General features: G+C 45.4%; 1 non-coding gene across 1 annotated transcript; it reads left to right on the forward strand.

The window, feature by feature from the left end:
* Positions 1–8,749: 8,749 nt before the first annotated feature.
* TRNAL-CAA (transfer RNA leucine (anticodon CAA)) lies at positions 8,750–8,859 on the forward strand. The gene is made up of 2 exons: positions 8,750–8,787; positions 8,814–8,859. It is a non-coding gene; the product is annotated as a tRNA-Leu (tRNA).
* Positions 8,860–17,245: the final 8,386 nt, after the last annotated feature.

Genomic DNA, 17,245 nt, shown 5'->3' on the forward strand with positions numbered 1-17,245 from the left:
GGCGGGGTCAAGGGCGAACTGAAGGGCTGGGGCATGTACAGATGCATGAGAAGGGGCAGTTAGTGGAACAAATGGGGCAGAGAGTGGAGAGACTGACACTGGGGTAGATGAGGGCAGGCACTTGCCGAGTCAAGGGCAGACAGTAGGGTTGGGGCAGGTTCTCCCCCTCTCACAACCCTTGTTTCAACTCCTAAAATACCTTCAACTCTGAAGAAACACAGCTCTTAGTAGGCCACCCTCCTATGATCCTAGCCTTAGCCTCTGCCAACACCAGATCGTCTTCCTATGCTTGACTCCATTCTTCTGGTGGAATTACACTTGTTCCCTCACCTAAACAGGCCCCACTGAATTGTTCAAATATCCCCATCTTGTACTTCTGTCCAAGGAAGAGGCAATCTGTTAAAAAAAATCTACCACCTTATTACGAATTCCAGTCATGTACTGGACACACACCACTACGCAATTAAGGTGTCATGCATTTAGGTTGGCGAGGACAGAGGTGACTCGGGGTAAGCAGATCAGAGGTGAGAGCGAGACGAGGAGAGCTATGGCAGAGGGAAGGGGGGGGAGGCGAGAGCGGGAAGAGGAGAGCTGCGGCAAAGGGAAGGGGGGAGGCGAGCGGAGCCAACCAACTCCGGAAACACCACCACGTTTTTCCGAGGTCCAGCAGAAATGCCTCGGAGAAACACAGCGTCATTTTGGGATTCGGGGGCGTGTTTTTCTTTCTCTCCTCTTCCAATTGGCTGGAAGATAAAAATCCAGCCAATGGGAAGAGGAGAGAAAGAAAGTAAAGAACACACCCCCGAATCCCAAAAAGACGGGGCTTAAACGGAGTGGCGCCCCTCTCCTCCAATGGCTGGCCTCCATTTAAGAAGCCAGCCAATGGAGAAGAGGGGCGGGTTCAAGCCCCACTCTGCAAAACATCAGTTCTCCCCAGCGAGACTGCACAAGCGCAACCTTCGCTAGGCGGAGACCTAACCAGCAAGACTGCGCAAGCGCAGCCTTCGCTAGGCGGAGACCTAATACCCAGCGAGACTGCACAAGCGCAGCCTTCGCTAGTCGGAGACCTAAAAAGGAGTAGTGTTTATGAAAAATGTTAAAAAAAAGAAATCTACACGCCCAACGTCTAGGGCGTTCTTTGCTTCTGACTCCTCATGTTCCTCCCTGCTCAGTCTCCTGGACAAACCACCCTGGCTCTGGATGGACGCCTCTGCCTCTGTTGGGTACAGATCTCGCTACTTCCGCTAGCCTCTGTGTGCCTTCCTTAACATCAGTGGCGGCTGGTCCATAGGGGCATTGGGGCAGCGCCCCTCTAGGCAACTGGGCAGCAAGAAATGTAAGCAGACAAATTGACAGCTTTGACAATTCATCTGTTTACATTTCCGGCCTTACCTGCACTGGCAGCTGCTTCACAGCATCAAATGTGCATTAGTCAACAACAAACGAACAGCGCACGCAGGCGAGTTGAGCAGCAGGAGTTCAGACTCCAACTGCACATCTGCGAGGGGCGCTTTTTATTTCAGCACCCCCATTCCATTGACATTACATTACATTAGGCATGCTGCGCATGCCTAGTGTAGTGCAGGCGTCTGCAGATAGGCTCCTGCTCGGCCGGTGACGTACAGTCGCCCCATGGCCTGTAAATTGCCAGGATACAGCCCAGAAGCCGGCCACTGTCCATCCAGTCTTCTAATTTGCCACTTGCCAGTCAAGCAAAAGAGCGGGGAGAAGTTAGTTCCACGTCTTTGAGAGGAGACGTGATGACATGCGAGACCGGCGGAGGAGATGCCTGGTAAGTATGTTTTTATGTTATTTATTCATTTAATTACGCCTCTCCCCAGGGCTGGAGCTGGGCATGGGCAGTGTGGGCAGCCGCACAGGGCCTCGCGCTCAGCAAAACACAGGGGGCCTCCCGCCCCTGTGAAAGGTCACACTTTCACAGCCCACTACAGGGCCCCCTGCCTCACCTGATCACATTACAGGTGGGGGGAGGTGCAATCAGAATGGGGGGCGGCACAACAGCTGGGCCAGCAATTATGTTGGCTCACAATGTCAGGGGTGGGGCAGCGCCTCGGTTAAGAACCGGCCATTCTCAGCTCTGTGTGTGCATTTTGTATCCAGGCAACAGAGGCCCCTTTGCTTCTTTCGAGCACTAGCCGGACACAGGTAAAAGGAGGTGGGTGAGGGGAGGAGGGAGCAGCCAGATCAACTGGCTTTTGTTATACTTCGAATCTTTGACTTGTACTGATCTGACACAGGGGGGCAGTATTACAGACTGTCGCGTTCTAATCTAGGACCCTGATCGATACTGTGACCTTATGCCCCTATACGGCTATAATCCCTTTGTACCCCTATATTGGCATAACCGATCAAATGCAATATTCAGAAACTCGTCTCTGGCCTCACATGAACAGAGCCACATCTCAGAATCGCTTCCTCTGCAACTTCCTTTGCAGCTCATTAGTGCAAATGACACAGCGGAGGCCACTATCTAAGATTCCTAGATTAACACTCCGAGTTCTTCAACAAGATAAAAACTCAGCAACCTGGGAAAGCCCCGCTTGCTCTGCTTTGATTAGTAATAGAACTCTAATGAGCACTGATAGACGATCACTTCCTAGTGACATCTTTATTGACGTCTTATGTCCAAAAACTTACGTCAAACAAGGCACCTTTCAGGTATAAATATTACCAACGTTGCCTTAAGCAAACGCTGAAGTTGCTGCTTATGATACCATCGCTGCTATTGCTACTACTATCGCTGCTAACGAGCGAACGATGGTGTGGTGAACATAGGAGCTGAACAGCCGCCCCCCTGCAAGAGCCCAGCAGATGCAAGCTGCCCGCGGACGCTGCCCCTCCTTCTCCTCTTTGACGCGCTGAGAGAGACGCTGTCTTTTCTCCTGCCGAGAATTCCAGCTCCGGCGTTTCCAGCCTACTCTTGCGAGTGACTGGGATATCGAGTCCCTGGAAGGAGATACCAGACCTCCAACATTCTATTTCAGAGGTATGGTGTTGGCTAAACCGTTAGAGAGAATTCTTGAAGCAAACCTTGGCAAAACCAACTTAACTAAAGCTACTTACTTACTCCCCTCCCAAGTATTAGGCTTAGGTCAGGTACACTGGGGTAGGCGTAGTTAGAAGCACCAGTTGAGTACGTTAACCTAATGTATATATGAATGTATATATGTTTTATTCATTTTAAAGCATTGTATGGCTAAGAAACCATATCAATGCTTTTACAGTATTATTTCGCAATACTCATTTTACTGTACGTACTTTTTATAATAACAAGTCTTGCAATTGTGGCAATTCATTTCTCTTGTACGAGAAGAAAGACTGTTCAATAAATAATACCTTTTATTGAAAACGCCCGTCTCTCTATTCTCTGCATATTGTGAAAGTAATCTGCACAACAACTGACTGAGTAAAATAACTGTCTATTGTTTCACACGACCCTAGAGATTGACTCTTATCTGAGGAGCAAAGTTGTCATGTTGCACAGTTGTTGGAAAACTGAATCCCTTCTTGGCTGTGCCAGGGAAGCTGGTCACTTCCTATTCAGTCAAGAATGTTTCCAGTGACCTCTGAGCTAGTTGGTAACAAACTCAATTAAGTTTAGCATAGTCAGTAGAGGCCTGGAAGATTCGCACTTCTACGTCGATACTACTGTTTATGTTATTCCAAGGCGCAGGGCCTATTGGGAAAATAGGAACTACACTACATGGCGCCCAAACGTTTGGTAAGGCGATAAACGAACGCAAGACGTTAGAGTAACTCAGTCGTGCATTTTTCACACAGACCCCTTTCTCCCGTAAATACTCCAATAGACGTCTGGAGTGGGTGAAAGGTTAAAATCCGCCCGACCTTAGTAGGAAGAGATTCCTATGTAAAGCTCTGGTTTATTCAACGTTGAAGGATACAGTGTTCCAAAATATTGTGCACCTAATCTTTGTCTCCTTGGAGACCTGCTCTGCAAAAACTTTCCTGACAATAAAATGTCAGTGTTCGAAAACTGGACCGTTGAAACCGCAGTAGATGCAAATCAACGGGACGCCGGTACTACTGAACCGGGTGCAATAATCATCCCGGCACATTTAAGAAAATCTATAACGTCAAAACTTATAGACAATGGACTGACCACACAAGGTGGCACAGTCGTCTTCGTGATAGAGGCACACGAATATCGGCAGACAGAGGTATTCTATTCATGGATAAAATTTCCAGCGGCAAACACTGCAACACATGAGTTCCACTATTATAAAATAGAGGATCCACCGGGAGAGGACGCTCCTTTCGAGGAGATTGAAATCCCATTAAAATTCCAAGAGCACCTGCTCTGGTTTAATGGCGCCCTAAAACATAATGATCATATTACCAGGCTCGGTCCACTAGGTAGACCAGGAGCAACGTGGCCGGTTCTAGCCAGCTACACACCACATCCGGACATTGAAAAAAATGTCTAGAGAAGAACTTTTAGCACAGCTAAAAACATTAATTAAAATACATAGGCATTAGTCCAATATGTAATGCGGACTGCTACAGTCCAAACAGCTGTTAATGTACCACAGCTGACCCCTCATCAGGGGAACACTAATAAAATTACACCACAGAACATACAGTCATGTCTTGGTAAAACACCCATATAACTGGAAAAAATTCCTTTCTGGTTAGCGCAGAAAATTAGTCAAATAAAGGCAGTATTTCCGAATACTACCCCTATTGAGAAACATAGGATCCTGACCATCTGCCTTCCTATGGGAGTCGCACCACACGTGGAGGACTGTGACACTTGGGGTACAGTCTTTGCTTCCATTTACATAAAAACGCATAGTGTTCCGTCAATGGCGGTAATACCAGAAGTGCTAAAACAGATTCAAAATGAATACGGTCCAGAACCTGCTTTAACTCTTGGTATGAAATTACTGAAAGACTTCAAGCAGGTCTCGGCTATATTATTAGCCAACATAAAAGGATAAGCAGCATCTGTGGCGATCCGCCAGAAGTTGAAGGAAACAGATATAACAGATCAACCAATTGAGCTTGCCAGAATCATAGAGAAATGCTATGAAGAATTAGGTAGAGACAGCTTGGGTGGAAAACCAGTAAAGCCCCAACTGCTCGAAAATCCTGAAAAATTATTTATTAAAAATAATTCAAACACTCCTAAAAAGAGCTGGGATGGAAATAAACAATCTACTCCCAAGGAAAAAGTTTTCCAGTCCAGAGGAAGGTCTCCTCGACGGAGGGAAAGAACTCCGACTCGAGAACACCAGTCTCCCCAGAGGGAGCCCTCTGAGAAAATATATAACCTTAGAAATAGGGATAATTTGAAGAAGCCTGATAGATATCAAAGTATTGATACACATCCTTCTCGATCTTTTTCGCAGAAATCGGAAAGAAGAGGACGGTCAGACCCAGGAGAGCACACCAAGTCCAAAGACAAGGAACCTGCTCAGAGTAAAAAATCTCAATTTCCGAAAAAGAAGGTAGCCAGTATTAGAGTAATCAAACATGCCGAGAATACTGAGGACACAGTTGAAAAACGGGGAGTGGGCACAGACAATGCTAGACAGTGCAGCAGAAATCAGTATAGCCCGCAAGATCTTGATGAGTCATCTGGAGACAGTGGACACGAATGAATACATTCAGGTTGAAACTGCCGACACCAGACTTAGGGAGCCCCATAAGATATACGAAATAACATTGCATATAGAGGGTGATAAGACTAGGAAAATAAGGGGTCTATTTTGGGATAAACTCTCAAAAAGCTATGACATTCTGTTAGCTGAAAAAGATTGGCCCCCAGAGTTTGACAGGGAGTGCCCTCGTGGCGAAGAAATGATTATGCCTGCCTTCTCGAATCATATTCCGATTCACAAAAAATATACTTATGCAAGGAAATGGGCAGTAGCCCAGGCACCGGCATTATATAAAAATCATGTAGGATGGCATGAGGACTCTCCTCCTCACAAAATCCAGTTAAAAAGTGAACCGACTGCCCAAAGGCAGTATTCCATTAAGCAAGAAGCTAAAAAACAAGTCAGGGAGATTTTAGATCAACTTGAACACCAGGGGGTGATTGAAACATGCACCTCTCAAATGAACAATCCTTTGTTTCCTGTCTCCAAACCAGACAATTCATATCGTCTAGTTTTGGACTACAGACACCTTAATGCATGTTGCAAAACTTTTGCAGTACAAAATTCGCATAGTGCTGCACTAATGAACAACATAGTTAGGAAAAAATATAAAACGACATTAGACATTTCTAATGGTTTCTTTTGTCAAAACATTGCACCAGAAAGCAGATACTTGACCGCTTTCTAAGTAATGGGGTCTCAGAAAAATTTCTGTAGGCTCCCACAGGGGTTCAAGAACAGCCCAGGACTATTCTCAGCTAGAGTAACAGAGTTACTACAAATATATGATGATGAGGCATTATCTTACGTAGATGATATCTAACTCACAGACGACAACTTTGGAGACTCACTTGAAAAGAGTGAACACCATTATACTTGGGTTCGCAGCAGAGGGTTACAAATTCAACTTTAAAAAGTCCCGAATTGCCCATCTGACAGTATTATTTTTAGGATACGAATTATCAAGTGAAGGGAAAAGCCTAGCGGACAACTTCTTAGAGAAGTGCGCTGTACTCCAAGCTCCAACAATGCTGAAGAATTTACAATCGATTCTAGGCTTTCTGAATTTCGGTAGAACCTACATTCTAAATTACGCAGAGAGGGTTAAACCTCTCTACGAACTAATTAAACCTGATTTTAAACAAATCAATTGGACTCAAAAACACACAGAAATTTTGAGATCACTGCAAACAGACATGTTAGCAAAAACAAAATTAGATACACATGACAACACACGCAATCTTGTAATCCGAGTCATCCCAGGAAGATGCAGATTCACGTACCTGACCTCTAATGAGGGAGAAAAGGTACCAATAGCTTACAAATCACATTTGTACACAAAGGCTGAAATAAAATTCAGTTCAACTGAGAAAATTCTAACTGTGGTTCAGACTGCTGTAGCAAAAGAAAGGCCCCTAGCACGAGGTAAATGAATAATAATCGTTACACCTGTACCTGCTTTAGAAGCGGTAACTAAAGCAAGCATTCCTAATGCTAAAGCTTTGCATCCGAGATGGATCCAGTGGGTTAATTCTCTTGCTGCAACAAACGTAGTTTACGAATTTGATCCTAACTTAAAGACACAGGAATTTTTACAACATGAATATGAATGTCCTCTGCCAATTGAAATCCTGCCTCTCGAAGAATACGGAAGTATTATATATACTGACGGATCAGCACAACCCGCAGTTGGGGGCAAACAAGCTTACAGTGCTGCGTACGCGATTGTTAAAGGTCGTTGGCACAAAGGAAAATTTAGACCAATGGTCACTAAAACACAATCTCTAGGAGATTGCTCAGCTCAACGAGCTGAATTGGTAGCATTTAAGATGGCGCTAGAAAATACCGATCGCGAATTCCCCACACTAATAGTGTGCGATTCTTATTATTGCGTACAATCTTATAATGAATACTTGCAGAATTGGGTGGAAAATGGTTTCAAAGATGCAAAAGGTGGCACAATAAAGCATAAAATGCTTTGGGAACAAGTAGTTCTTTTACAGAAAGAACTACAAAAGACTCACGTGATACACACTCTGAGTCATCAACGTGATGGCGTTCACGTTGCAGGGAATTCATTGGCTGATGAAGCCGCGAAGGCAGCTGTGCAAACGGCTTCTGTAGCTGCGATTACTCGGTCACAAACAACAGAGACACCGCTCAAATCGGCCCCCAGGCTCTCAAAAGCAGCCCTCAACTGGAACTTGGACCCCGGCCCCTCGGGCATTGCCCAAATGCCCCCGTTACCAATCCGACGCTGCCTTCTACCTCTGTTTGGTACTCGTTTGTAACATACACACGTCACTTTTCTCTTGTAACACACTGTTTGCTACCTCTTACATTTTGTTTGCTTTAGATACTTGCACAAGTGCCACCACTGCCTACGTAACGTTTGTTCTTGTGTTTGAGTGTCTGCCATATATTGCAGCACTATACCTCTACTTGTACTTTGTACGCTTTTTGAAACCTGCACACATGTCACTTTTTCCTCCTGTAATGCACCGTTTGCCACCTCTTGTATTTTGTTTGCTCACAATTGTCATTTTTGCCTCATGTAACTTAACGTTTGCTTTTTAATTTGTTCACTTGTAATGTTCTCCTCATGCATCAGTTGTGTTCCTAGGCTAGTATGTAGCGCTGTAACACCTTCGGGTAAAGTCCGCGCTATACAAAAACGCATAAAATGAATAAATAAAAAAAACAAAATAGGGGCGTCCGCTCAGGATAGCAGCAGTCGGGGTAGAGATCCCGAGTTGGACAGACTTCTAAACCTGGGATCAAGTCACCAAGTTCACAAGCTGCCGGAGGATGAGGTTCATCCCTGCAGTTTTATTCAACGTCTGAGATTGTAGCGCCCAGAAGACTATTGAGTACGTGCAGCAGAAGACGCAGAAGATTGAAAACGCAAGGCCTGTGTTACTCCGTTGTGTATCGCGAGGGTTACAGTTAAAGTTAAACGGTGCGAAATTCAGCCCTGGGCCCCTTTCAGATCGTTGGAAAGCGAAGGTCTGGGCGGAAGTAAAGTTGAAGAACACACAGAAACCGCCCAATAACAATCTGCATCTCAACGAGCTGATGACATCACCCGACCTCCTTCCCTATCAGCTGTCAGGATGGCCGAGCGGTCTAAGGCGCCAGACTCAAGAGCTTACTCTTCCTACCAGCTGGGTGTTCTGGTCTCCAATTGGAGGCGTGGGTTCAAATCCCACTTCTGACACAATCTTTTTTGCGATTCATTTATATTCACATCTGTGTTTTTTTCCCACTTCCAATAATTATGTGGCTTTTACTTCGTGGAGCGCGGGGCAGTACCGCTAGAGGACGAGGAGCGCCTCGTAAAAGTTTCAACAAGACGCCATGAAGAGATTCTCCGCCCTTGTAGAGGCAGAAGGAAGTTGTGAACTGAAATCCTGCAATGGGTTGGTTAATTTCTATCAAGAGACTCATAAAATGCAAAAGAGACTATTAAAAAAATATATATATATTAAAATAAAAAGTAATACTTGAGAACTAAAACTTGCACGCGCCCAACGTGGGGCTCGAACTCACGACCCTGAGATCAAAAGTCTCATGCTCTACCGACGAGCTAGCCTGGCTACTTCGTGTATGATTTCAGGTGTTTTATGTCTTCTACCTATTTCATTATGATATCTCTGCTTTTGATTATGTATGTATTTTTCTCTTTCTCCCATCTTGTCTGCCCCTGTCTTATAGACCCATCTGTCTCTGTCTTTCTGGACCTACCGCTCGATACATACATGCATCTTTCTGGGTGCATACATGCATCTTTCTGGGTGCATACATGCATCCACTCTGTGTACATACATGCATCTGTCTGGTAACATGCAGGCATCTGTCTGCATTCAGCCTCCCGTCTCCCGCTGGGTACTACATGCATCTGTTTCTCTGGATATGTTTCTGGGTACATACATGCATCTGTCTCTCTGGACCTGCTGCAGGGTATACCTACAGCTGTCTGTCTGCTTCCAGAAGCCTGTATCTATGGACCTGCCTCATAGAACATACGTCTGTCTGTCTACAGCCGGCTTCCTCTCTCGATCTGTCGAGATGGTCGATCCATCTCTGGGTACATACGTGCATCTGTGTCTCTGATTCCAGATGCCTGTCTCCCTTTGTCTTTATTTTAAATGAATTTTTCTGAAGCAACCCGCCCTGTGCGCGCGCCCACCTATTAATCCCTACTGCAGCCTGTCACCCTTCAGAGGCGAATAATTGTGCGGACGCATGGATGTGATCTGCGAAAATAAGACGAAGTTGTTTTTCTGCAATCTCAGGTAGATTTCCTTCTTTCACTGTATTCAGAGATGTGAGAAGCATTCATTCATTCATTATAACTTTATTTCGATCAATATGACCTCAAAAGTACAATCAAAAATACATTCAAATAAAATTAAACAAAGAGATAAAAAGGAAAAAGGAAATGGCAACATGGTAATAACCACATAATAAAATTACACATTTTTGAGTGAATGATGATAAAAATGGGTATCAATGTATACAAGATTTGAAAAAAGACCAAAGAAATAGAAATTCACGAGCCTGATAATACCGGACGACTAGTCATAACTTGTGGGGAATGGACTGGACTGTAAACATGAATTCATACATGGAAAGTGCATAATGCAAGTAATAAATACGTAAATAAATAAATACATTAATTTAAAAAGTGATAAAAAGATGGACAGATCATGGCATGTAAAATAGAAAAATGTAACATAGTCCGCACATTGGGATTGCTCTCTACTAGAGGTATCCTCTACACATGGAATTTTAACAATAATGTGGAGGTGACCTTGGAAGATCATGGCTCCCCAAACACTAAGTAAATAGGTTTTAGTCAGTCAAGACAGCAAGGCTATGAATTTGAGACCATCACTAAATAACCATGGAACGATGGACTGCCCAACTTATTAAAGAGTGTAATAGTTACAAATCAGTTCTAGGGGCATTTATTTCCCGTTGTGAAGATTTAAGATAGTACCTGCGGGGGCACCACATGGAAAATAAAAAACTTGCGACTGAATAAACAATGGGGATACTTGTATCGTACTTAAGGATCCTAAACGCCTCCGAACATTGTCTAGTTCCAAGGTTCCTACAAGTCTGCACCAGCCAACGTTTTCTAGCTTTATAATGGCCAGGGCAGCTGAAGAAGACATGAAGTACTTTCTCATCAGGGCAATCACAAGCCGAGCAATTCAAAATGTGCAGACCCTTCCATTTGTGGGTGAAGGACCGGAGTGGCAACACCCCGTACCTGAATTGGAGATAAAGTTTTCTGGCGGCTGCTGGTTTGATAATATCAAGGGCCGGCTCAAATGAAGACCTATCTTTTATCTCTAGGAATACTGAGGTTAACTTACCTATCCGGGGACAGCTATAAAGCTGTCCCACATTATGCTCCTCAAAAAGGGTCTTCAACTGTTTTCTAGAGATTGAGGAGCAGGCAAGCTCAGGATCCGCCCAGAGTTCCCGTCGTGATGTGTGCTAACCACGGCTAATTTGCAGCCCCCCTCAGGTTCATAACCTTCAAAAGTTCCTCTCTATAAACAGAGTTCCTGAGTTACCCACAAACGGCGCCAGTACATTAGGGGCTTGAGATTTAATAGGTCTGAGATTGCCATAAACCCTAAATCTAATCAGAGTGGGGTAAACGGGGTACTCTGCGGGAGATTCAACAAGTGTCTTAAAAAGTTATTCTCTACCTGTGATAAATTCTCGGGACCAGAGTGGCCCCATAGTTCAGCCCCATATATATAACCCCTCCCCGAGCTTGCACCTTATAGATTTCGATGGCTGGGCTAATTGATTTCAAAGTAGACTTGGAAAAGACCTTCATAATCCTACCTGAAGATTGAGACAGTTTTAGGGATGATTTTTTAATATGTTCCTCCCATTCCATTTTATCTGTAAAAGTTATCCCCAAATAAACGAAGGAGGAGACTCTCTCAAGAGGTTTACCATATAAAAGAGGATTAGAACGTGTACTTTTGGAGCTATTGAATGCCATAAATTTGGTTTTCTGCAGGTTAATGTCTAAACCTCTTTCTCTACAGAAAAAGTCAAATTTATTTAGAATCCTCTGACGCCCCATAGGCGATTTGGATATTAATAACATATTGTCAGCAAGCATCATTGCCGGAATCAGTCGAGAAGCTAATTTGGATGCATCTAAGTCTTTTTCAGCTAGAAGGGAGTCTATTAGACCATTGATATATAAACTAAAAAGTGTGGGAGCAAGGATACAGCCCTGGCGGACACCACGCTTAATCGGAATCGGAGCAGTTAGTTTACCATCCTTGCCAAACCTAATCTGCGCAAAATTGTCCTCATGTAGCCTTTTAATGAGATGGGTTAAGTAATCTGGAACCCCCAGCTCATGTAAGACTGCCCACAGCTTTCGACCATGGACCCTATCACTCATCCATCCTTTCACTCATCCATCCACCCTCCCTTTCTTTTTCCATTTCTCTTTCCATTCCCCTTTCACTTAGCCACCCATCCTTTTATCCACTCTTCACCCATCCACCCACTCATGAATCCATTAATCCACCCTTCACTCATCCATCCACCTGTTTACCACCCATCCATCTATTTACCCTCATCCATCCTTCCACTCATGCATCTATCCATCCTTTTTCATTATCTATCCATTCACCCTTTCACTAATCCATCCAGCCATTTACCCATTCCTTCACTTATTCACTCACCCAACTTTTCACATTAATTATGAACTGAGCCTTTGTTTACTGAGTTGCAGACAGAAGAAACCCATATAGAACTTCACCCTCGCTGTAGTTCTTAAAGCAAAGGGTGGGTTGGGGGAGGGTTCACTATGCCCTGCACATAGGCAATCTGAAAACTTAGAAGTCATGAGTCATGCTTGATGCACAGCGCCAGGACGTGAGGTGACTGTGACATGGTGGTGTTTCCAGGGCTTTAAGTGGGATGAAAAAACTGGGGGTCTCTCCAATGGGTGAGTCTGATGTAATAAAGGGCGGGTTTAAAACACCTAAGCTAAAAATATGTGCTGAGCATAAGGTGCCGCCCGACTGGTATTTTGCTGTTTCTATCATTGCATCCAGTAACATTAGACCTACAACAAGCCATGACTATTGGCTTTGTCAATGGATGCTAATTGCATAAAATAAATAAAAAAGCAGCACCTATGGTCTCGTTGTGTATAATATTAAAAATGTTTCAGTTCTGAAATGATGAGACTGTGTAAGAACTATAACCTCTTCTTTTTAACTTCCTTCACGCTGGCTTCGTTTCCTGACCTGCCTCATAGCAGCATGGGCGTTTTTCTACATTTGTTTTGTACATATCTTCCATCTAATCCTAACAGAATTATTATTATTATTATGGAAATTTCTAAAGCGCCTGGTTACGCGCACCGGCGTGTCCCCGCGCTATGGTGATAGACAATGAGGAGGCCTAAATTAGATTCAGCTAGACAAGTATTGAACGGAACAAGTGGGTTTTGAGAGCTCTTCGGAACTTGACCTCTGAAGGTTCCAGACGCAGCTCTAACGGGAGCATGTTCCAACTCTTGGCTGCAAGGTGCCTGAAAGATCTACCCCCCCATGCGCGCTTTGTTAATTTTGGGGATAGCTACCAAGCCAGCACCAGTGGATCTAAGCGTCCGCTTAGGTCTGTAAGGTGTGATAAGGCTCAGTAAGGGACTGGGCGCCTTACCCACAATGATGCGATGACACGTGCATAACGCCTTAAAGGCGATCCTTTCCCTGACTGGGAGCCAGTGGAGAGGCTCCAAGGCAGCTTTAGAGGCTGCTCTTCTAGGGAGCCTCAGCACCAGCCGGGCTGCGGCGTTCTGTAGCACCTGAAGGCGATTCAGACTCAGAAAGCCCTGCCCTAGCCGGCTGCAGGAGGAGGCCATCACATGCTTTAACAGCTCAAACTGGCCCATTGTCATTCTGTGTGTGGCAATCAGCCAGCATACAGAATGACAATGGGGTGGGGTGTGGCTGCTCTTGTGCTGTATTGTTACTTATATGGAGGCAATAACAGAAGCAGCAAAATACCAGTTGGGCGGCACATTATGCTGAGCACAGATTTTTAACATTAATGTTTTAAGCCACGCCCTTAATTATATTGGCCCTTTGAAAGACCCCCATAGGAAGCTGGCTCTTTTTATACTATAACAAAATGAGGTATACTGTGCACCGAGTCCAGTGGAACCCCAAAGGTAGGCTGAGGTAAAAGTTGATAGCACCTTACTCCCTATTTGTGGTAGTGTGGTAGAGCAGTAATGCTTTATCAGAGGATAGTGTTAAGCATTTATTGTACACACTCAGGCAAGGAATGATATCACACACTCTGAACATAAAGATCCGCAATTTTAATAATGAACATCAGCAAAATCTGAACCTTTCGCAGAAGCCAAAAGGCATTTGATGGTTGTGGCTGTTTCACTTCAAGGCTGACCTGACCTGTATGTTTTGTGTGAAATCTGATAGCATTTGTTGTCTGCAGGTGCATCTTGCAGCATCTCTATGTTAATGTCGCCATATTTGTGCCTGTGAACTCAGACCAATTTGTTTATATAAAAATATTATTTAGTTATTTTATTCCTAAAATCAAGTCAGACCGGGTGCAGGTAAGTGAAATAATACTTTGCAAAATCCTATGCAGTGATTTACAGTTGAATACAGGTTCAAATGCAGTTGGTTGATTTACAGCTAAGTAAACAGCTCGAAATTACTTTTCAGTTACTTTACAGATTACTGTGCACATTACTTTTTAAGTTACTTTTGCTAATCAGTGTGATATGCCTAGATATCTCACTGAGTCAGTTCCTAGACAAAAGGTAAGTAATTAAGTTTTTACACATATGCAGTTTTTCAATGTTTCATACAAACAAACTCCAAATTTAGAAGAATTTTTAAGAAAAGCAGTCAAGGCAATCATATGGAAGGAAATAAAGTTAACGGTTTGCAGGTAAGTACTGGTTTGTGGGCATTGGTATTCTGGGGTTAGAACCAGGGTTCCCCCAGGGTTGAGGATGCACTCTCAGAACACCCTCAGCGGCCACAAGGCGAAGCCAGGTGCAGAGTTCTGCGTCCCAATGTTATCCAATAGGGGATAGGGGGCCTCTGATTGGTGGCTGCTCACAAGCAGGCCACATGGTTGTTGGAGCAAAGCTCCTGGTGTTAGGCTCAGGGCAAAGGGGGGTCCGAGTTAGCATACAAGGTGCACGGGAAACATCCTTTACGACGCAACTTTTGCAACGCAGTGCCTTTACAACGCGGTATTTCCAACGAAAACCATTACAACGCATTGCGCTGGGGGGCGCTCTAGGATAGGGAATAGTTTTAATTTACTATCCAACACCTTCCCTAGTGTCCACGGGGACTGGAGTTGGAATAGTAAATTAAATTATTCACTATCCAGCACCCCAAAGTACTATGCGTTGTAAAGGTTTTCGTTGTAAATACCGCGTTGTAAAGGCATGCGTGGTAAAAGTATGCGTTGTAACGTCATACATCCAAGGTGCACCCACAGCAGCACAGGGGCGGCCGGGTGCAGGGTGCAGTTTTGGCATTGGGTGCCCTGTTGTTTTCAATAGGGATTGCCGGTTTTGTTTTTTGGCTGCAGTCTCGGTCTAGGAAGACGTCCGGGGCAATTAAGTTAGAGGGCTCAGAGATGTAGGTGCACCTCGAGTTCTCTTCTCCAGGGCGCAGGGCGGCTGGATGCAGGGGTGTCTTTTGAGGTCAGAATTCTTTCGCCTTACCGGGCCACCCTTGGTTGGGGGGGTTCTCCTTGCAGAGGCTGCAGGTGACATCAGGGAGTCCTGGAGGGGTCAACCCACGGTGGACTCAGACTCTGGAGCTCTGGGGGACCTCGCAGGTACCAGTGAGCCACCCAGATTCGAGCTGTAGGCAGTAGGTGGTTCCAGGTGTCAGGCTTCTTTGTCCTTAGCAGGCTCAGAGTCTGTTAAAGGAGTTTCTTTTGAACAGAGCTGCTGTTCACAGGAGATCCAGCTATGCTGAAGGCAGGCAGCCTTCCCAAGGGTTCTGGAGGTCACTGTCTGCAGGACAAGGCAGCTTTTGGCGCAGGATCTCTGGAAACTAAAGACGGGTCGGTAGGGCTGGGGCCAAGTCAGTTCTTCTCTGCAGTCTCCTCTGCTGGACGTCTTCTTTCGTCCTTCTTTAATCAATCAATCAATCAGGGGTTTATATAGCGCGCTACTCACCCTCGAGGGTCTCAAGGAGCTGGGGGGGAGGGAGGGCAGCTCTGGATCAGTCGAAGAGCCAGGTCTTGAGGTCCTTCCTGAATGTGTGCACGGTCGGGGCGTTTGATGTTCACTGGGAGCTCGTTCCAGGTTTTGGCTGCGATGTAGGAGAAAGCTCTCCCTCTTGTTCTGTTTCTGCGGATGCGGGGAACCTCTGCCAGAGCGAGGTCGGCGGAGTGAAGGTTCCTCATGGGTACATGGAAGGATACTCTCTCGTTGAGGTATTGGGTCCGATGTAGTTGAGGGATTTGTAGGCATGGGTGAGGAGTTTGAAGGTGACCCTCTTCTCGACTGGGAGTCAGTGGAGGCCTCATAGGTGTTTGGTCATGTGCTCGTGACGCGGTGTCCCGAGGACGAGTCTGGCTGCGGAGTTCCGGATGGTTTGGAGTTTGTGTAGAAGAGTTTTATTGATTCCGGCGTAGAGGGAATTGCCGTAGTCCAGTCTGCTGGTTATGAGTGCGTGGATGACGGTTCTTCTGCAGTCTGGGGGATCCATTTGAAGGTCTTGCGGAGGATGCGAAGGCAGTTGAAACTAGTGGAGGTGACGGCATTGATTTGGCAGTTCATGGAAAGGGAGGAGTCAAGGATGATGCAAAGGTTCCGGGCGTGGTTTCTAGGGGTGGATGGGCTACCGAGGGCGGTGGTCCACCAGGTGTTGTCCTAGGCGGAGGGTTGGAGTAATATGTCTTCTTGGTTCAAGGCTGCCCCCTAAATACAGAATTTAGGGGATGTTTTAGGGGTCTCGAGGTCAGTAGCGAGTGGGCTACTGACCTTAGGTTGACTACACCCTTGGTGTGTTCAATACACATGGGGCAGTGGGCACAATCCCTAATCTTGATTGGAGAGTGTCTGCCATCTGCAATTAGGGGTGCTGTGGAGTTCATAATGACAAACTCCCAGACCATATACTTTTTATGGCTTTACTGCACTTGCAATGCCTAAAAATAGGCTTAGACACTGTAGGGGTACAGTGCTCATGCAACTGTACCCTCACCAGTGGTTTTGTGCACCCAGCTAGAGGCGTGTCTTACCTATTCCATAGGCAGTGGGTCGCAGGCATGGCACACAGGAATGTTTGCCATGTCAACTCTTCACTATTCTCTGCACCAAAACACACAGCCTGCAATGGCAGTGTGTGTGTGTGTTAAGGTATATGACCTCTAAGGGTGATACAATATGTGCTGCAACCCTTAGAGGCCTTTCCTGGTCACAGTGCCCTTGGTACCCTGCATTCAGACAACTCAATCCTCATTCTCGCCCTTCGCTTTCATGCTCACCCTGCACTCACATCGATCACAATGCACTCACAGTGATCACCAGGCACTGA

Source organism: Lissotriton vulgaris, unplaced genomic scaffold, assembly GCF_964263255.1.
Source record: "Lissotriton vulgaris unplaced genomic scaffold, aLisVul1.2 SCAFFOLD_1548, whole genome shotgun sequence".
In the NCBI taxonomy this organism is placed as follows: domain Eukaryota; kingdom Metazoa; phylum Chordata; class Amphibia; order Caudata; family Salamandridae; genus Lissotriton; species Lissotriton vulgaris.